The sequence below is a fragment of the Ranitomeya imitator genome, chromosome 4 (genome assembly GCF_032444005.1).
Source record: "Ranitomeya imitator isolate aRanImi1 chromosome 4, aRanImi1.pri, whole genome shotgun sequence".
Taxonomy (NCBI): Eukaryota; Metazoa; Chordata; class Amphibia; order Anura; family Dendrobatidae; genus Ranitomeya; species Ranitomeya imitator.
The window spans coordinates 595,864,470-595,886,625 of NC_091285.1; the positions used below are offsets into that span (position 1 = coordinate 595,864,470).

At 40.5% G+C, this 22,156-nt stretch overlaps 1 protein-coding gene across 5 annotated transcripts in view; it reads right to left on the reverse strand.

Moving 5' to 3' along the window:
* UNC5D (unc-5 netrin receptor D) overlaps positions 1–22,156 on the reverse strand; it is a 968,940-nt gene that overhangs the window by 460,716 nt on the left and 486,068 nt on the right. The window lies entirely within an intron of this gene.

Genomic DNA, 22,156 nt, shown 5'->3' on the forward strand with positions numbered 1-22,156 from the left:
TGAAACACTCATTACGCACAAATACACAAAGGCTGCCAGCCATTAAGGCAGCAAAGTGCTAGACCTGGAATCATAGATGTACCATATAATATGGAGCCAAGGGGATTACCTGTATAGCCGCGGAGACACCCACCCCAATGCTTTTCGGCAGCAGTGCCTTCTTCCGGGGGTCACCACTATAGACTTGTTTTATTCTTATACTAGAAGATGAATGAACACCCTTAAAGGAGTTTCAGGGACCTTTTTATTTGGCAGGTAGTTTCTAACTACCTGCTTGTTTTGACCTGCGGCTATCTCTCCTGGCTCAGATTAGGTAGCTAGCTGTCAATGAACATGATGTTAGCTTTGGCACACCATCAACAGAGCAGAAGAGAAGGAACTGCTCTGTAGATGTGATGTCATGGGAACCAGTCTAATTGCCCTCAGGAGCAATCCAGGATCACTCTGAACCAGAAGAGTTCCTTACAGGGCAGACCAGGCAGATAGTTAGCAAATACCTGCTTATAAGTGCTTAGCCCTGTAGGGAATAATACATTTCGGTATAACCCTTATAAATGGGTTGTCCACTACTAGGACAACCGCTTCTCTATTTGAATAACACTTATACTAACCTCCCGTGCCTGCGCCGTTCCATCAGGGTTGGCACTTCAGTTTCTGGGGAACACATGAGCTTGTTACATTACGTGAGTCCTGTGCCCAATTAGTGCTAGCATTTCTATTTTAACGGGCAAACATGAGGAATGAGAAGGGCTGTCCTAGTTGTGAACCTTTTAATTTTCTACACATTTTGTTAAGAACTCCAATTTCTCATGATTCAAATTCAATGCAATATTCCAACATGCTTACTAGTCCTTCAGAAGGCTACTGTTCACATCCAAGCCACCAGATGGGATGACTACAAACAGATACATATCTAGCATAAACATCTCCCGATTGATTGATTGTTTTTTCTTAACCTGCTCATCTAGCTTCACTCATCTTAGGGTATGTTGAGCCAATAGGAAAGATAAGGAAGGGCATGTATGTATGTTTAATGTTTGTTTTGTATGGAAGGATATTTAATATTATAGTGTTGGTTCGAAAAGTAATTTCTTGATTCTCAGGGCATGTTTCTATCTTTGGTCGGGTTTTGTGAGCTTCCCTGTTTATTAACATTTCATTGACTGTGGTAAGAACTTGAATGTTTTGTCAGGTTAATATTGCATTAGCGTTTTGCTAACTTGCACACTTTTTCTTGTAAACCTTGTCACACCAGCTGGATCTCCACAAGGGGAGCCAGGGCATTTCAAAAGATCATAATGCACAATTCCACCTGCTTTAGAGGGATAAATTGGCCCCTTACCTCTTGGGCCCCTGTATCGCTGCACAGGATGCAGCAATAATATGTCTGGACCTAATCCAAGTCCTCTATGTGTATAGGATATGACCTGTCAATCAAACTAAGGCCCCCTCCACACATCCTGATATTTCCAGTACTGGAAAAAACAGTCCTGGAGCTATTCGTGCCTGTGAGTCCGTGTGTTACATGCAAGTGGCATCCGTGTGGCATCCGTGTACCGTATCAGTATACCCGTACTTGTGTGCCGCATCAGTGTACACATGCCTGGGAAAAGCTGTACAGTTTGCACTGACACAGACCCCTTTTTATTCGAAATAAAAACTCCTCACCCTTTTTTTCCCAATTGTTCCTGAAATTTCTCACGGTGCAAGCTGCGATGTCATGAATGTTACCCCAGCACATAGGCCGGCTCACACTGAACTGAGCATGGGAATAGCTTGCTGTGACCTGCGGTAACCTCAACAGCATTACCGCTCATCACTGAAGTTGGGTCCCAAGCTCAGCTCAATGTCTTCAGGATTCAAGGCTGAGCAGTCACATTGTGCCACCACTCATCCATGCAATCCAGATGTAGCAGAGTTGAAGTTCTTCATGGGACAAATGGATTGTAGTCAGACAGGTGAGGAATATGGTGTCTTATGTTTAATTTTATAGTAATAAATAGGTAAAAGAGGGTGGGGAGTGTTTATTTCAAATAAAATAGTGTGTATTTCAATTAAAGGACTTTATTCTGGCAATGTATGTTTTACAAAATGACTATGATGTTAGTAATGGGAGTATCTTATAGACGTCTCTCTATTACTAACCCCTGGGCTTGATGTCCGCAGCTATAAAACAGCTGACATCAACTGCAACACTGCTACCCCAATTGCCACCGCACCAGGGCAAATGGGAAGAGCATGGCTAAGCACCAGATTTGGTGCATCTTACAGGTGCGCCATTCCTGGGGTGGCTGAGGGCTTGTGTTCTTCACCTGGGAGGGGGACCAATATCACTGGCCCTTCCCAGGCTTTAATATCAGCCCACAGCTGTCTGTTTAGCCTTTGCAGGTTAGAAATAATAGGAGGAGCCTATGTCATTTTTTGGAGGGTTCCCTGTAAACTAAACAGTAAAGGCTAAGCAAACATCTGTGAGCTGTTATTAATAGCCTTTTGGGATATTGGCCCCTTTCCCAGATTGTTAACATTAGTCCCCAGCGGTCAGCTTTCCCTTTGCTGGTTATGAAAATTATGTGGTAGCCTATGCCATTTTTTTTACTAATTATTTATTTTATACACGATGTATACAACGGGTGCTGAATACAACTCCCGGCATTGATGCCTGGTGGCGATGATCTCAGGGAGATCAGGTGACAATGATAAGAGCTACTTTGAGTACCTTGTGCATGGGAACAGCACGAAATGTGTTGCTTTTTTCCAGGCGCTGGTACATGTTACACTGATGATGCAAAGATATAATCCGTGGATGACGCACAAGATCCGTGGACAAAACACTGAAATGCGTTCCGACCCATTCATTTGAAGTGGTGTACATGTGTAAGGGTCTCCGGCACGTGTTAAAACTGTCACCACACCTACCGGAGACACTGACATGTGAAGGAGGCCTAAGCCAGTTTGGGTGAAGCCAGAATAAGCCACAATGGACTACTCTCTTCTCGTGTCTGGCTGTTTTTGAATGTTGAAGCATTTCAGAGTAAAATATTGTAGCAAGGGAACAATCATGTTCCTCTTAATGGCTTTTAATATCATCAGCCAAGAACTGATATTTATTTATTTTACTCAATTATATAGTGCCATTATTTCCATAGCGCTTTAAAGACATTATAATCACTGTTCCCATAGGGGTTTTCAATTTAGATTCCCTATCAGTAAGTATTTGGAGTGTGTGAGGAAACTAGAGGAAGCCCATACAAACGCGAGGAGAACATACCAACTCCTTGCAGATGTTGTCCTTGGTGGGATTTGAACCCAAGACTCCAGCGCTGCAATGCTAACTGCTGAGCTACCATGCTGCCCATTATATAGAAATGGTTGGTTTTATTGCATTTTATTCCAAAACTATATAGTGTATTGAGTAATTCTGGTACAGTCAAGGAGTCTTCTCTACACTTTTTGCTAAAATATTTTTTCTTTGTATTCAGAAAAGATTTAAGTTATTTATGATGCAAGATAATCAAGAACGAGTGATTCTAATGCTAGCTTCACGAAAATCTTGCAGTGTAAACAAACTGCGGAATACCTAACAATTGAGCAACATGCTCTTTATTTGTGAAATTATCATTTGCACAAATTATTATCGTTTTCGGCAGTGAATGATCCATTACAGATTGTATCTGAAACATGGTTAAAATGAACCATCGATCAGCAAACAGGCAACTGATCAGTGGTCATTTAGTGCCCCAGGTCGGCTCAAGTAAATGGCCCTTACCTACAGACAAAGTAGCTCTGTGCCTATAGGTGGCCTTGGGGGTAGGGGCCTGCTGAAGGGAAAATGTGCAGAAGTACCCTAAACAGGCTGCACTTCTCTATAGATTATGGCATTTATATGGTAATGAGATTTTCACAATGTAGTGGAAATGAAAGGAGGACGTGCAGAGAATGGAAACGGAAGGCTGTAGAGGATACCACCTACTTGATAAAGGGAATCCAATGTATCTGACAATCTGTGCTGAGGCCTCTGTGATGTAAACTATAAAAAAAATGGCTGCATTCACCAGGACTCTGATAACTTTTCCTCTCAAGATACTGTGGTGTTCATTTAAAGGATTGTAGGACAGAATCTGCTCTGAAAACTTTTTGACTTGTACTTTTTGTACATGCAAATGGGAAGCAATATCAATGATGGAAATCTTTCATCTTGGTGAAGCTTTAAAAGCGAATAGATAAAGGATAAATTTCAAAATCCACATCACTTGTATATTTGACTTGATTTACTATGATGGCTATGGGAAGTCATTAACAGAACTCTAATATTAGAGACTCTTTGCCTGATGAAGAGACCTGTGTAGTCTTGAAAGCTTGCAATTTGTTACCATCTTTTCAGTTAGCCATTAAAAGGTATCAACCACGGAGAACTCTCAATTCTAAATATTTTTCTCTAATAGTATAATAATCAGCTACTTGATTTTTGAAAATTGCCAAGAATAAGATTAATGACCATAGGGTTCATGAATTGTTTTCCTTATAACCTGCACCAGTGACCCTATTCCCTCACATCTCCTACAGTTCTCCCTAGTTGTCACTATCTATCTAACTAAAATATTTAACCTTTCTCTTTCTTCCGGTATCTTTCCCTCTTCATTCTCTGCCTAATTGTATAGTGCTGCAGAATTTGTTGGTGCTATATAAATAAAAACATAATGGTCCTATTAATTTGTATGGGAAAACAACTTGCCTTTCATGTATTCAGGCTTACGAGCGACTTTTCAGTGCTTTAGGTCTACAAAGACGGTAAAAAGTAACTTGTACAGTCTGTGGTTTTCTGTGAGGAGAATACTTTATACGATGCCCCAGAGTCCTTTTGAGCTTATTGTCAGCGTTATTAGAAAAAAAGAAAAACGAAAATGCTAAGACACAGCAAAATAAAGAAAAAAAGAAGCTAGCTGGCTGAAAATAAAAGCAAAAAAGTAGTTAGGAATAGACCAAAAAACATTAAAAAAGAGGCTTCAAGTCTATTACACTCCAGAGAAAAGGAAAGATTTCTGAAGCTTCTACTGTTTGTCCGGCAGTCAAAATCATGCGTTTTTCAAAGACGCAGTGTGAACGAATCCTTTCTTGCCTCAGCTCACTACAAACTTCTGCCTCCATCCTGAGTTTACCTGACAATCTCTTTTAGGTCTCTGTAGGGAGCCTTGTAATATAGGAATTGTAATATTAGTTTTTAGGTAGTAGAGTGAAAATTACAAATATTTGAATTATTTGTATTAAATTGAATTACTTTAGGTGAATCATACAATCCATGTCATACTTATATTGGATGGAGGGAAGTAATAGAATCCAAGTAATACAATCCAAAGAGTTTGCGAGATTCACAAACAAGCTGTGGATTGTGGTAAGAAAAATTAACTGAAGTGGGAGAGGGAGCAGAAATATATTAATTTATAATTTTAGGGTATGTGCACACGATCCGGAAGTGGCAGTGCTTTGGACGCAACTCATGTTTGCTGCATCCAAAGCGCTGCCGTCTTTTGAACACAGGTGAATCCACATGTGCTCACTGAATCGTGCGGGTTCACCGCATCCAGTACATTCTATTGGTGAACTTTGTCTTGGGGAGTCTCACGTCTCCGCAGGAGAAATTGACATCCTCCAGTCTTGAGAGACGCACCACATGTCTGTCTCCGCAGATGAGCAGCCGGCGTCTGTGGATGCATTGTGGGCATGGGATTTCTTGAACCAGATAAAGTTGGTGGCTTTAGTTTATTTTTGGAAAAACAGGTAACAGGTTCCCTTTAACAATATTCTTCCTGCTAAAATCTCTGTTCAACCACTTTTTTTGAATGTTGATGAATAAGAACAATGAATTCTGTCAGGATGCATCTAAAACAATTACAATTAGATTCTTTTTAGGGCATGTTTTATATAATGTGAGCCTAATCCAGCAGCTTTTGATGTTCATTCATGTCTCTCCTGATTATTAAATTAGAGTAATAAAAGAGGCTAAGACAGGTACTTACATGTCATTTCACAATAACGTTACTTTACATATACAAGTGACATGTTCAGAAACTCATTTACATAGTGTTTGTATTCCACAGTAAAACTTTTCATAGATGGAGGCTAATTTATGTACAATGTTTAATGCAACACTTTGCCTTCCAGATTTCAGGCTTTGCTAAACAGTAGTACATCTAGTAGCTATGTGTCCATATGTCATACCTGTAGGCACTCCATATTCAACTATTTTGCGTCTTCAGAAGGCACGATATTCTCTGATATTTCTTTGAAAATATGTTGGGAGTTTAAACCGTGATCTCTAGCCAATGGCTTGGAAGCCTATGGGCACAGTCAGATGGCCGCATAACACTGAAGATGATTGCATCGTGATTCTCGGACTGACTGGTGGCTCTCCCGACCTGAGCGTGACAACTTCATGTGAGTCTATGGAGCTGTCATGTTTGGGTCAAAAGAGCCACTGGCCAGGTCCTGCACAGCGATGCGATCATCATCCTTGTTATATGGCCGTCTGACTGTGTCCTTATTATAAATAATGACTCCCAGCACTGTGACTCTGTAGAAGGGTTTGGCCCTATGAACCAGCTACAATGCAAAATGAGAACGTAGTAGACATGACATTGTAGCCGACATGAATATAGTAGACATGACATTGTAGTAGACATGACATTGTAGTAGACATGACATTGTAGTCGACATGAATGTAGTAGACTTGACATTGTAGTAGACATGAACGTAGTAGACATGATGTACACTCCAAACAGTGCTAGATTTTAGACTAAAATGGTTTCTTCTATCTCTATATTTAATAAGATATCTCCCATTTTGACCTTTCTTAAAGTCTATTTCCACGGTACAATTGGTGTGAGCAGTCATTCCTTGGAATGATCACTTCACGATAAACTTGCAGTATAAATGGACTGATGATCAATTCCCAAAATGAGCAAAAGGTTTGTCCGTCAGGTAGAATGATCTTCCTGATGTCCTGATGCCCTGTCTGTACCCTGATGTCTTGCCTGCGTCCTGATGACCTTGTGTACCCTGATGTCCTGGCTGTGTCCTGATGCTCCGCTTGTGTGTGCCTCGGTGATCCGTTAGTGCCTTGGGGTCGACTGGGTGGTACCCTTCTGGGAGGTGTAGAATCGGGAGCCTGACATCATCATGTTTTGTTTATGTACTGTGTGACTTTACTTTAGTAAACTTTAATTTCTCTATACCTGAAGTTGTGCGGTGTAATCATGTCCTATGTGTCTCTTTCATTGTCCACATGCTCAGCTGCCTCAGAACCCCGGTCTCTGCCCTCCCCTAGTTTGGGTAGGCCCGGGTCCCCTTCTGCGTTATAAAGGGCCCATATTGCATCCCCGAGGGATGCTGTTATGTAGGCAATCCAGTGACACAGTGTGCCAGCAATAAGAGCACATACAGTGATCTGACAATAACCCAAAAACAATAGAACGAGCTCTGAGACGTGGAATCTCTGTAGACCGCAATACCTGAACCTATCCTAAACACAACTAAAGGCAGCTGTGGATTGCGCCTGACACTACCTATGCAACTCGGCACAGCCTGAGGAGCTGACTAGCCTGAAGATAGAAAAACAAGCCTGACTTGCCTCAGAGAAATATCCCAAAGGAAAAGGCAGCCCCCCACATATAATGACTGTTAGCAAGATGAAAAGACAAACGTAGGGATGAAATAGATTCAGCAAAGTGAGGCCCGATATTCTAGATAGAGCGAGGATAACAAAGAGAACTTTGCAGTCTACAAAAAACCCTAAAGCAAAAAACCACGCAAAGGGGGCAAAAAGACCCACCGTGCCGAACTAACGGCACGGCTGTACACCCTTTGCGTCTCAGAGCTTCCAGCAATATGAATTGACAAGCTGGACAGAAAAAGTAGCAACAAAAGCAAAGAAGCACTTATCTAAGCAGAGCAGCAGGCCACAGGAAAGATCCAGAAGCTCAGATCCAACACTGGAACATTGACAAGGAGCAAGGAAGACAGAATCAGGCGGAGTTAAATAACAAAGCAGCCAACGAGCTCACCAGAACACCTGAGGGAGGAAGCTCAGAAGCTGCAGTACCACTTGTGACCACAGGAGTGAATTCAGCCACAGAATTCACAACAGGATGCGCGCCCCATACCTTTTGAGGTCAGTTGGCGTCTATGGGCTGGGCCGGATCAGCGGCTGCAGTTGATCGTGACAGTGGCCGACCTCTTCAACCAAATTAAAGCAAAGCTAAGGCTTGACAAATCTGTAAAAGTTTTTTTAAAGCACCAGTCCAGCAGTTTTTTTTATTGCAGCCCTGGAGTGGTGCTACTAATGTAAAATACCTGCACCTAATACTATACTCACTAACCACCATCTTTAGGTAATCCCAGCGCCGCTTTGGTCCCACGCCACTATCTTTTGACCACAACTTCTGTCTGACAAGAAGTGAGAAGTAACGGGCACAAACTCTCATTTTAAGTCTATGAAAACCTTGCTCTGTTTCTCTTAGACTTACATTAAGTTGCGATTCATGGATCTTCTAGAAAACACTAGAGCAATTCGGCAGGTCCATAACCCACAGAAGACAGCAGCAGTGGCTCCAATACCAGAAGACGGCAGATAAGTGTAAGAACTAAGTGCAGCTGCCTTACATTAGTAGCACTACTCCAGAACAGCAATACAAAATATGCTTTAAGAGGGAAAAAGCACAAGTAATCTAAAATAAGAAGTCTTCCACAATCTTGAGATATAATACAGTTAAAAATACTTGCAGACTACTTGCTGGCCATCACGTTCTTCTGAGATTTCACTTAATTTTAAGCAAAAGTGTTCATTACTAAGAACAAGCTTTTATGACTGTAAGATTTAATACCCAGAATGATGATTTTAATTAGACACAACATCGAGTTGATTTATCCTTTAATCATTTGTCATTTAGCCAAGTGTGAGTTATGTTATCTACATCATGTTGTCATTTTATAGTCTTTGTTCTTCTTCCTTTTCTCTCTTCATCTTATTTTTTGAGCATTTAATAAACTTAAAAAAAAAGTAAAAATGAACTCTAATTTTGCTGCAAATTATGTAAGTGTCCCAAATGAGGAGAAAAAAAAATCACAAATTCAGATAAGTATCATTTAATACTACATATCCCCACAACAATCTTCTTACTCTCCTTATATCAAAAGCTCCAGCACATCACAGAAGGAGAAAAAAAACTTAATTGACTCCAACTGATGCAAGTTAAAATGGCTTTCCTTTCATTAATTTAATGGTAAAAACTTCCTTGATCCACAGATCCCTCAGTGTACATTAAACTAATAGGTTTATCTGTCAGTACTTTGAAAGTACCACATACCCGGTCAGAAATGGTGTCTAATGTCTACATCACCCTCCAGCTTTCTAAGTCTCTAAAAGACGGATATACAATTCTTACTCTATGGCTTGACCTAAAAACGGCTACGAATGATCTTTGAACAAACTAGACCCCGGTGAAACATAAATAAAAGGATTGTCTACTACAGGACAACCCATTCACAGTATCCCTAAGAAAATAAAAAAAAGCATACTAATCTTCCGAACCAGCACCACTCATCTACTCTCAAAATACTAAGTCCCCCGCGATTTCACAACATCATTTATGTCACTTCCAACTGACCAAAATGTGGAGGCCACAGCCCATCAGTGGTCGCTGACAGGCTGCAGCGCTCACATGGCATAAACAATGTTTTAAGACTGCTCAGGGTAGAAGAAGGGTAAATATTTTTTTAATTATATTAGGAGCATTAAAAAGGTGTTATCCATGTTTGGTTTGCCCTAATGCTCTATTGGTGTTATATATACAGTATATATATGTATGAAAATATTCATTTTCATCTCTCTGGAGATTAATAATTCAATAAAGGAAAAACAGTATCTCATTGCTGAGTTGTGGCACTGTATATCATTGCCATGTTGCCTATGTTTTCAATCACCAAAAATGACCCATGCATAACCTTGCTTTAATACACACTATTTTGGAAGAGATTTCCAATTTTGTTTTTAATTCAGAGCCTTTTCTTCAGCATCGGCAATCAATATAAGATTGATGCGGGTCACCCACATCTCTAAGCCATGTAAATAAGAGGGCATTGCCCAGTCTCACTTACTTTGAGGGAGCCCATCAGCATAAAATTACTGTTCAAACTAAATACAAGCACTTGATGCATCCTACAAATGGCTGAACAGATTAGTGCATTTTACCACCTACTTATTATACATGTATCCCAATGTAGCTTGGCGCGTAGTGGTAGCCGTGGGTAAGGTACTTATCTTCCATGCTCCAGCATGCTACTTGAAAATAGGGGTTCTGTCTGAAAGAGTGAACTTGTGTAACTTTAGCGATAAGCATCTGCAGACTGCTATATTCTGCTGGCCAGGACCAGGTGTTAAGGAGTTAAATGAAGGAGACCACAGTTTAAAAATAAGCTTTTCACTGAACAATAACTTAACATAGTGGATAGTAAGTCTACATCTTCATGAACGTTTCTTTAGTAGTATATAACATGATACACATTTCCTGTAGTGATGAGCGATTGTTCCCGTTACTCGAGTTTTCCGAGCATGCTCGGTTGTCCTCCGAGTATCTTGGGCGTGCTCGTAGATTATGTTTGAGTCACCGCAGCTGCATGATTTGCGACTGCTAGACAGCCCGAATACATGTAGGGATTCCCTAACAAACAGGCAATTCCTGCATGTGTTCAGGTTGTCTAGCAGCTGCAAATCATGCAGCTGCGGGAACTCAAATATAATCTACGAACACATCCAAGATACTCGGAGAACACCCGGGCATGCTTGGAAAACTCGAGTAACGAGTACACTCTCTCATCACTAATTTCCTGTCATGCTGAAATCACTCTGGCTCTCTCGGTTTTAATCTTCACTCAACTTTTAGCCCAGTTCAGCACACTGTCTTAGAAGCGTCCATGTTCTCCAGTTAACTTCACTAAAGTCCAGTAAGAGTTCTACACTTCAAACTGCGGAATTGCATCCTTCTCTCTGTAGGAGTGCTATCTATGCCAATATGGTACGCGCAGCTTCCTTTTTCTACTAAAGAACCTAATCCACCACGCGAAACACTTTTTATTCTATTAGCTTCCCTCTTCCTTACTCATTCTGTTATGTTTCCAGCTTAAAGACTCCATTACATTCTGCTGGGCTTCCTGAACCAGACTTCAATGCACTCCCTTTATTCTCTCAGTTTCTGTTCCGGCTCTGAGCTGCTATACAACTTCTCAATCACTTCTCTCTCTCTGTCTCTGCAGAGTCTTACTATCCGCTCCTCCTGCCACATGAACGCTCACTACATGAAAATATACCACCTAGTCCGACATGAGGTCTGCTACATCTGCAAGCTAAAGCCTATTTGCCTCACTACCAGCAAGTCAAATTCAAACAGCTGATTGATCTATGTCAAGCAAGAAATGGACTGGTACTCACAATTTCAAACAATTGGAAAACTAAATTAATAAAAAAGAGAAAATTGGGGGAATTTCAAGGAAAGGGAAGATATTGTATTCGTTACGCAGCATTATCCCAGTGACAAAGTTGCATACCTATCATTCTAAACTTGATCATGCAGTGTGTTTTTACCTCTTCCCTTTTACGCTAAGGTTAAACATGTTAGATGACCACATTGTTAACATGCTCCTATGCTCTGCATGTATACCAGCTCATGCTCCGAGTCAATTCTTTGGTTTTGCTGTACTTTCTTGCACTTTGTAGAAACAGAGTCGTGGCTTCCCCTTTCTGAGGCTTCCCCTTTCATGTCACCTGGCTTATCCATGTTTTTTTTCCCCTTTTTTTTTTCTATACTATGTTGTGCATAAATATGTGATTTTTCAGAATTTGTTTTAGTCTTTGCCTGATGAAGAGACCTGTGTAGTCTCGAAAGCTTGCAATTTGTTACCATCTTTTCAGTTGGCCATTAAAAGGTATCAACCACTGAGGACTCTCAATTCTAAATATTTTCCTTTCTGAGCTAGACATTTCATCATCTATATAGTTTCCCATAGGCAGGTTCCTGCACTGTCCGACCTGAGTCCATTTCTCTCCCCATCTATACTGAGGTCAGCTGACTCAAGGTGAAGCTTCAGCATTAGATGGGACCATCCTGATTGGGTACACCTTGTAGCATTGGGGTGGATTTGATACTTTTTTGATCAAGATAGTGATAACTAATAGTGATGAGCGAGTATACTCGTTGCTCGGGTTTTCCCGAGCACGCTCGAATGGTCTCCGAGTATTTGTAAGTGCTCGTAGATTTAGTTTTCATCACCGCAGCTGAATGATTTACAGCTATTAGCCAGCTTGAACACATGTGGGGATTCCCTAGCAACCAGGCAACCCCCACATGTACTTAGCCTGGCTAATAGCTGTAAATCATTCAGCTGCCGTGATGAAAACTAAATCTCCGAACACTAACAAATATTCGGAGACCACCCGAGCGTGCTCGGGAAAACCTGAGCAATGAGTATACTCGCTCGTCACTAATAACTTAGTACCCTATGTTGTTTACATATACTGTTACAATTTACTTATCTACTTACTATAGGGTACATGCTTATTTTGTGTTTGTCTGTTAGAAGGTAACAGTGTGAACGTGCTCCTGTGCGTTGCCTTTATATCAACCTATGCTCAATTCCTTGTTTTTTAAGGTTAAATATAGAGTAATTTGCTGACTGCAAATAAAATGTCTACAAGCGAGAGTTTATTCTGCTGACTGGGATACATTAGGTTGCTTAGCAGCTATGATTTCATGTGATCATCATTGGAATAGATATATGTACTAAATGTGCCATAGTCGTGAGATGCTTTATACTGTGAATCCCTTAAACTGAAAATGACATATGTCAGTCATCTATTCAAAGCCAGTCAGGATTACCAAAAACACAACTGATTGACTACGAGCCGCTGTTTCACCAGAGTTCCCTGACAATGATGCTCCATTATATCTTTTATTAGTTTTGTGTAGGTGTAGTATGCCCGGGCCAGGATAAGAGTAACACAACCATTTAGGACCAATTAAGGAAAGAGTATGAAAAAGCATGCAAGGGTCTGGCAGCCATGGTCAGTCAGAGACTAAATCCACAGGTGACCATAGTGTGGAGTAAAGACAGATTCACCTGCAATTCTGTGTCAAAGAGCAGAGAAGAAAATAAAGTTAATAAACACATAAAGAAATAAATCAGTAAACCGTATTAACAACCTAGCTGAATAGAATTGCTGTTTGATTGTTGCAGTATGTCATGTTTCTGACACTTTAGTCGTTCACGGCAGCAGGAGATAGGGAGGGACTGACTAGCTAAGTGTTTAATACAGATATTGTGAATATTCATACATTGCCGTTGTTTGCTTACTTTCCTGTGGAAGTCATTGATTCATAGCTCAGTCAAATCAAATTTTCTAACATTAGCTACAGAAATCTTCCATAGCAAACACATACAATTAATCAAAATGCAATTACACCATCCATATAATAAAAGATGGCAGAGTCTCCAGTCAGCATCTAAATCATGTCAACATGCTAAGTGACTAATGCTAATTACTTGCGATTCTCACTTTAATTATTGTACGGAGCTATATGTACATAGATAAAGATAGCAAAGAGAAACACAAAAAAAAAGACAAAGGCCCTGCACTTGATTAATAACAACCAACTATCATCACACTGGTCTTGATGTGTAGTCGTGGCGGTCTGCGGAGTAAGAAGTTCCTGATTTACAAAGAGGCACACACTTAAGGAATTTGGTCAACTGAAAAAATGGCATATGGCTCTACCAGCCGACTGGCCATCTGGCAATGATGGCAAATGCTAAAAGGGCCTGTCTGGTTGTGGGCCGCTTTGTCTGCTATGTTGTTCATAGAATTGGTGTTCTCAAGACACCCATACTGTTAAGAGTTGTGATGGAGCGCAAAGTCGCTGACTCTGTCACTAACCCCACCAGGCCACGGGTATCATTAGAAATATTGGTCTTGTAGTTAATCTTGCTTTCCTCCATCCAGGGTAGTATTAGTAATATATCCTATCTAGTGCTTGGGGACAGGGACAGCATGGCCTGTGTGATTTCAAATGCCAGGGCTGAATTTCATTCTATGCCGGTACTCCCGTGTGTGAGTGGGCACCAGAGCATGCACATTGAACTCCAAGACCTACTCTTGGCCAAAGACCCTTGACTAAAGTGAATATCTGGTGAGAAATGCGATGTAATGGAAGTACAGAAGCCATACAGTGGGCAGGCAGCAGCGAGAGCTTTTTTAGAGGCAAGTGGTTGGCAAAGGTTGTAGAAAAATAGAACTTATCTAACTGCTCTCTTTCCAGACTCTCTGCTTCTCCTCTCTCATTGTCCAATCCTCCGTGCCAATGTCATGTCACATCTCCAGCCCGCTGTTCACTCTAGGCTGAGACTTCCAGCCATGAGTTGATCCAGAACTTGCCCCGTGATCTCTTGGACTTGTTCACGGCCAGAAGCCCTGGCCTAGCGTTAAAACCGGAAAAGAGAAGCTGTGCTCTGTCTCTTCTGCTAAGTCTTGCTGTATCCTTTCTCTTTCTTTCAGGCAGAGCCAGGCTTGCTAACTTGTTTTCTTATTTTTTTATGGACAGCTTATTAAAAATTCACGGACAGACAATATTTTATATTGCACATTGGAAAACCATAATAAGTCATTATGATTATCAGTGATCCATGTCTATAGCCCATAATTCTTATATGAAGACATCAGCTGCATTCACCGTAAACTATAAAACGATGACAATTACAGTCACAATGATCTGTATGAGTTTCTTTATCTTCCAAAAATTCATGGATGCCTTAAATTGTTTTCATGGACAGGGCACAAAAGTGCCTTATTTTACGGACTGTCTTAGATTTCCTTAACTGTTGGCGACCCTGGGCAGTGGTAAGAAATAGAAGCAGGAACCTCTAATAGAGAAATCAGTGAAAGATTTTTTTTTTTTTTACAGGGGATTTAGCATCAATGTATATAATTGACCTACGAGAGGGACCTATATCGTTTTTAACAACTCTCTATAGAGAACACAAAATCCTTGGAGGCTGCCCATAAATTTTGTAACTTAATATACATTTCATATTAACGAAAAAAAAGCAGTAAAATATTGATGTATAATATATTTGCATTGAAAAATAATTCATTAAGTGACTTTATACTACTGTCAACGTAATAAAAATGACTGACATCTAGAGCTACAGTAATCTTATGGAAAGATAATTAACTATCAAGGTGCTACAAGCACGTTACTGGGCAACGTTCCCTTTGCCCGAGGAGGTCCTGTCCCCAAAAGACTCGTCTGTCGGTCAGAGGCCTGCTTTAACAAAGAGACCAGAAATTTTCACTCACTCTGGGAGAAGATGTAAGCCGGAGCTGAAACAGCAGTGTGCTTTCTGTGACTTAATTAACTTTTACTAAGATAACGACCTTTGCCACATAAGGAACACGTTTAGCTTGACCACCTCTGGGAAACTGGAGCCGGGATAGCAGAATTCTCATTAGTCTACCAGATTTGACCAAATGGTTATCTCGTCGAAGAACAGCGATGCATAAAATTGGGCATTCAAAAGTCATTATCGTGTTAAGCTGTTTTGTGAATATTTTTAGATAATATTCTGATGACAGCTTCATCGTGTACATCAGGTGATGTGTTATTTGCAGATGGTTGGTATTACGTACACTTAGAACCATTTGATTGTTCATGCTAAAAATACTTCTTCGTTCTTACATGTAGAACGACCATAATAATATTTAAACCAAATAGTTTATCAGACTAACCCCTCCGTTTTTTGCACTTTGGAATTTCCCTCCCTTCTTCCAAAAACCATAACCCTTAATTTTCTGTAAGCAAAGATGTAAGAGGGCTTGTTTTTTGAGGGACTATGTGTACTTTTGAATTACACCATTCATTTAACCACGTAGCATACTGGAAAATGGGAAAAAAAAATACCAAGTCAGGCAAACAACATTTTTTGGTAACTATTTGCACGGCGTATATGGTGTGTGAAAAATATCCTCACAATATAATTTCCCTTACCAGTACGATTACAGTGATGCCAAACGTGCAGTTTTTTAATTATTTTATTGGTGAAAAAAATCAGAAACTTGAAAAAAAAAATTAGGGGGTTGTGTTGCCATTTTCTGAGACCTGTAACATTTAGGCTGTGTGCCCACGTTGCGTTTTTATGCGTTTCTGCCGCGTTTTTTGCAGCAGCGGAAACGCTTAAAAACCGCATTCCCATGCAATCCTATGGGATTCCGCAGTTGCTGTGCCCATGCTGCAGATTTTCCCGCTGCGGAATCGCATAGCATTATATTTTGGTACTGCAGCAACTGAAAAAAACATGTTTATTTAATTTTGTGTATGTTTACGGTGTTTACTGAGGTTAACAATTGTTATTTCTTGATAGATTGGACTTTTTTCGAAGCAGCTATACCACACGTGTATTTTTTTTTTAAATGTATCTTTATTTTTAATGGGGAAAGGAGGGTTGATTTGAACTTACGGTTTTTCCATATTTTAAAAAATTTGATTTTGTACATTTCACTGTATTTATGAGTCCCCTTAGGGGACTTGAACCTATGATCATTAGATAATTTGTATTATATACAGCAGTACTACAGTATTGCAGCCTATAATGAAAATCACGGTCTCCTTTGGCGCCTGGCCACAGGCTGGGTTTCAAAAGAACTCCATAATGACAAACATGGAGGTTTTCAACAAACCACTGGATATCATAGCAACCTATCAGCACCCCACAATCGCACCATGGGAGAGCTAATAGGTGCATAGAAAGAGTACCCACATGTCAGAGTGCTTTAAAGCAACTATTAGATTTTGACAGCAGAATTTAACAGGTTAACCATTGGGGCAGTGCTATGTGACAGCCGCAACTGTTAGGCTGGGGTCCCACTTGTGAGTGCACTGTGAGAAACACACGCAAGTCTCTCCCATCAATACCCGGCACTGCCGCCGGCACTCGGGACCGAAGTGTTCAGCTGCATGGAAATACAGTGCTGTTTATTGATGCGAGAGACTCACGCAAGTTTCTCACATTGCACTCGCAAGTGTGACCCCGGCCTTATCGGCAGGTCCTGGCTGTAACATACAGCCGTTAACTGCTGAGTACAGGCAAGCTCATGCCTTGAGACCGCTTCATACACTCGCTCATGACTTGCACCATACATGTACGACAGATGTAGGTGAGGAATTAATTATACTGTCATAATGGTGATGGGTAGAATGTATTAGGTAACAAATGAACAGTCAGTTGTTGTGGTAAATGTGTTGAAAGAATTCTAATGGCCAAGTGTAAATGGCTTCATAAATAATAGACTACTGTCTTCAGAGCCTGCTAATATTGAGAGGTTCAGCCGACTCTCTAATATGTATTCGAGACTCGACAATTTATTGTTGAGGGAGATACAGATTTGGCATTTCCGATTTAAGGCTATTGTTTCTTTTGTTCTCCTGGAAATAAACCACCACCAGACATGCCTAGCAGTGGTTCTTTTATAGAACCAAGGAGCACTCAACCAGATGAGTGCTACTTTCTATGAGAGAGCTGACCGTGATAGCTGTTGCCCGAACAACTGGTCAGCTGACAGCCATCACTTGTTTATGATGAGTTAATAATCTGACCACCTTTGACAGAGGTCAAATTTTAATATCTAATTGACTGGATCAGAACATTTACAAAATGTCAAGTCTTCCAGGGTTTCCTGGTATGCCGTGGTTAGTACTGACCAAAAATGATCCAAAGGATTAACCGGTGAACCATTGGCATTACATGATATTTTTATAGTATGAGTTGTAATGGTTTTGTCAATTCCAACTAGGTGTATTTTTTTCATGTTGAATGCAGAACGGAGATTATTTTTTTTACTTTCATCTTGCAGTGTATTTCCCACACTTTCATTAAAATGTTATCACGAAACGTTCTAAATAACTATTAAACGCCATAAGAAAACGTCATTTCAAACACTGTAGCCAGTTTTCAATGGAATCTTCAAAAAGAGGATTAAATACCACTGATTTTAATAGTTCTGCAGTGAACTCTATAGTACGTCTAACAGAGACACAAAAAAATTACATGACAAATCTTATATACCTGCCGAACTTGACGATTGTTACTTATATCTGATCCACATATAGATTGTGTGATTATATTAATTAATGGTTAATCTCACAACATTCCATTAGAAATTTACATAATTGAAATGTACATTGCTGTCCTTTGATGAAAATATGTATGCTTTTGTGCCAGGGTCTGGAGCCGACATTCATTTTTACGTTTGTTAGGTGTCGAGTTCCTGAAGCTGCACAGGGGGATCTCAAACCATGTCCGCTGTGGTTTCCCATTCTTCTCTAGCCGCAGTGGAACCTGCTCAGCGGAGATGTCGGTCCCAGCGCCTTGCTCGGACAGATACTGCACGTTTGGTTACTGCTGCCCTTCAGCCATTATAACCAGTACTGTTCGGCGGCGAGCAGGCACTCCTGGGACTAAGTTCTGCTTTTCTCCTTCTGAGCATGCCCAGGGGAGGACCTCTCATTGGCGGTTGGGGGTCACACGCTCAGGTCCTTTAGCGGCTCCTATTGGTCCACTAGGAAGGTCCTGGAGAGCTACAACTATAAACGGTTTGCATGGCCGCATGGCCATGCGCTAGTATTATTTGTGTTTGGCTGTTGCCAGTGGATACTCTACCACTCAGTATATATGTGGTGTGAGTCTGTTTAGCTTTGGGGCTGTACACTCAGGCAGGCAGCTAGCGTCAGTGGGGGCAATTAGCCTTGTCTTGGCATCTGGTTCCTTCATGTGTGCGATTAGCACAGAAAAGTTCCAGAGCAAGCACAACCCTAGTTAGGGTATTAGTTTCTGTGTACAGCACGACTCTGTGAGGCAACAGAGGTTGCTTTCATTTCACATGGGGTGAAGTTTAACCCACGTGTGAACTCAGTGTCCATCCGCTATTACTTTGCAGCAGGTATCTCTGCATGGTGGACCCCGGGCTGCGAACGCACCTCGTATCAATCTTTCTATTACTTGGTGCTTTCCGCTAGCCCTAACAACGTCTTTTATCATCATGTTACGTTGAGTCACCAAGCCATACATGTAAATTGCATGTATAGATATTATTATGGCGATATATACAATGCAGTGCCTGACATAGAGCTGTATAGTAAAAGTTGGAGTTGCTTGTCGTAAACACTGGTGACAAGTAGCGTCTACAGTCATTGAAAGCTATTTCTAGAAACTCAATTCATGAAATAGGGTGACAGCAGCTGCCAAACACTCATTGACTTTCTCTGTAGTGGAAATGACATTATGTTGCTGAAAGTTGAATTGTGCGAAGCAGCACAGGAGAGTAACCATAACACTCATATTTTAGAGTAATTTATAACAGATAAGAATGTGGAATCCTAAAGGTGCCCATAGAAATTAGGTGGAAATCGACCAAGTCAGAAGATTTTGGATAAATGGTCAACCACCGAATGTATATTGCTTTGTTCCAATTCTCTTACAAGGGTAGGTGTATAAGGGAAGAAGGGTAAGCCATTTTGAATTTCAACCTGCCTTACAGAATATGGCTATTTAGAGCACATTTATTAACACTTAAGAGTGAGTAGTCAAATACAACTAGTTTACATAAAATTTATATTGTTGAAACACTAGAAAGTATAATGGTATTGCTCACCCAAGCTAAGCATAAGATGGATCTAATATTTATGGAATTATCCCAGTTTTTTCTGTTAACAGTTGCTTGGGTAAAAAGGGTAGGCCTGTTGATATTCAACATGTCTTATCATTGTGTTGTCATGGTAAATAAGCATCCATCAGAGGCATCTGTACATGTCTTGCCATGCGCTCTCACTGACAAGACATGACTGAGGTAAGCCAGCTTGTGCATAGGAGGTCAGGTGGAAGATATGTGGACCAAACAAGTGTCCAACTGACAGCTACTTAAGGTGCTTGGTCAACTTCAATGGGTTTTCCCACAAAGAAAGTACATTTTAATAAATAGATCTTCGAATAACAATAATTTCCACAATTGGTTGTGTCAAAAAAATGTTGTTACGCTGAGATAATCTTATAAATGTGCCTCTGTTGTGTACTGTGTAATGGCTGTGTCTCACTGTACAGGAATATGGTCTGATTGTACTAAAACTCCTTGTCCAGGGGAGGACCCAAAAGAGAGTATACAGACAGGACAGCATGGGATCACAGCTGATTTTTTCTGATGTAAAACATTTCACTGCCTATTTTCAAGCAATATTTTGCCTAAAAAAAAAAGAATCATTTGCGATCCTATGCTGTTTTGTCTGTATTCTCTTTTGCTTCCTCCCCTGCCCAGGAGCTGTGGTATGATCAGACCATGTCCCTGCACGGTCAGACACAGCCATTACACAGTACACAGCAGGGGCACATTTATAAGATTATATTAGCACAGGAACATTTTTTTTTAAACACATCCAATTGTGAAACTTACTATTATTCAAAGATCTATTGATTACAATGTTAATTAAAATTAACTTTGCTCGTGGGAAAACACCTTTAAATCTTAAATTGGTTTGTGTTTACCTAAAAAGCCAGAACAAAGACTACTTGCTAAATAAAAGGAACAGTCATTGGCCATGGACTGCAATTTGATTGCACTGGATCCTACATCATAATAGGAAATGGCTAACAGACAGCACTAGCAAAAAAAGTGATTTCAAAGTAAAAAAAACAACAGAAAACATTAAAGGGTTTGCCAGCATCATAGTATCATTTAGGAAATATCAAAAAAAGTCTTTATTGAAAACCAGTTATAGCACCCCACATTGGCCTGCTGCCTAATCTTTTTTTCCTACTCAATCCTAGATCATGATAACATGTTTCCAATGCAGAGCTTCCCAATCAAGAGATTCATGTGGCCCTTTGGCCAGCTGTATGTGCCTTTCCAATTTTTGGCAGTTGTATGTTAGTGTGTACAAATAACTAGAAATTAGCCGCTCTGGCAAAATTCGAATTCACCAGATCACGCGGATTTTCCTGGGAAAATGATTCACAAAGAAGTTATTCTACATGAATTTAATGTCTCTGAGGTATCTCTAGACCACGCAGCATAATAAAAGTAAAATGTGAAAAAATGAAAAAAAAAAAATATTTATACTCGCCTTACAGCTCACCTCTCTGGCACCTCTACTCCTTACCACCCCAGTCCGGTCATCGAGGCATCTTTGTATCATTGTTGTGGTGCTGAAATCCTGGGTCTTTTCACACTAGATCAGGCCTTCCAGCTCTGGTATGGTCCGGGATAGTTCTGCGCATGCATGAGTAGGGTCCAGGTGCCCATTGTGACTCTGTGACCTTATGTGCACATGTGCAGAGCCATCCTGCACACCATCGGAGCTGGAATTCATGGCCTTTTGTGAAGAGGCCCAGGATTTCACCACTTCTCGTAAGATGTTACGAGATGTGACTTTTAAATGTAACTCATGCTCTATGAAAAGTCTGAGGGGCACTGTGCTAATGCTGTGTGGCACTGTGTAATATCATATCATTTGGGTACTTTTATGCAATTTAAGGCATCCTTGGCAAAGAATAGAAACATTAAAAAACTCCTCTAGACTAATATAAATGCCGAGAACTATATAACCCAGATCTGCTCTGAGGTTCACGGTTTGTAGATTGCTCTTCCTTATCGTCTCAGACAAGGAGAACAGAAAAAAATATTTCTGTGGTGATTGATTCAATCATCAATGAGCACAAGCGTCAAGTGTTGCATTCAATTAAAATTCCTATTGTGATGGGAAACGGATATTTCAAGTTGTAAAAACAAGAATGAGATGGAGTCAGCTGCTTTGGTCTCCTGTACTTACCAAAAAGATCAATAACTAAAGGACTTGGCTGAAAAGATGAGGTTAATCAACATAGAGTCACATTTAAAAAACGGCAACCAGTGTTCTGGCCTCTCTAAGTGCAAAGGCTAAAGAGTGCCCACTTTTCCATCTAGAGTGCAGATCAGAAGGACCATGCTTTCTCACGTTAAGAAGAATTATGGCAATAATCTTATAAACAGATCACAGCCGTGCACAGTCTTTGATTGTAAATCCAAGTCTTCATC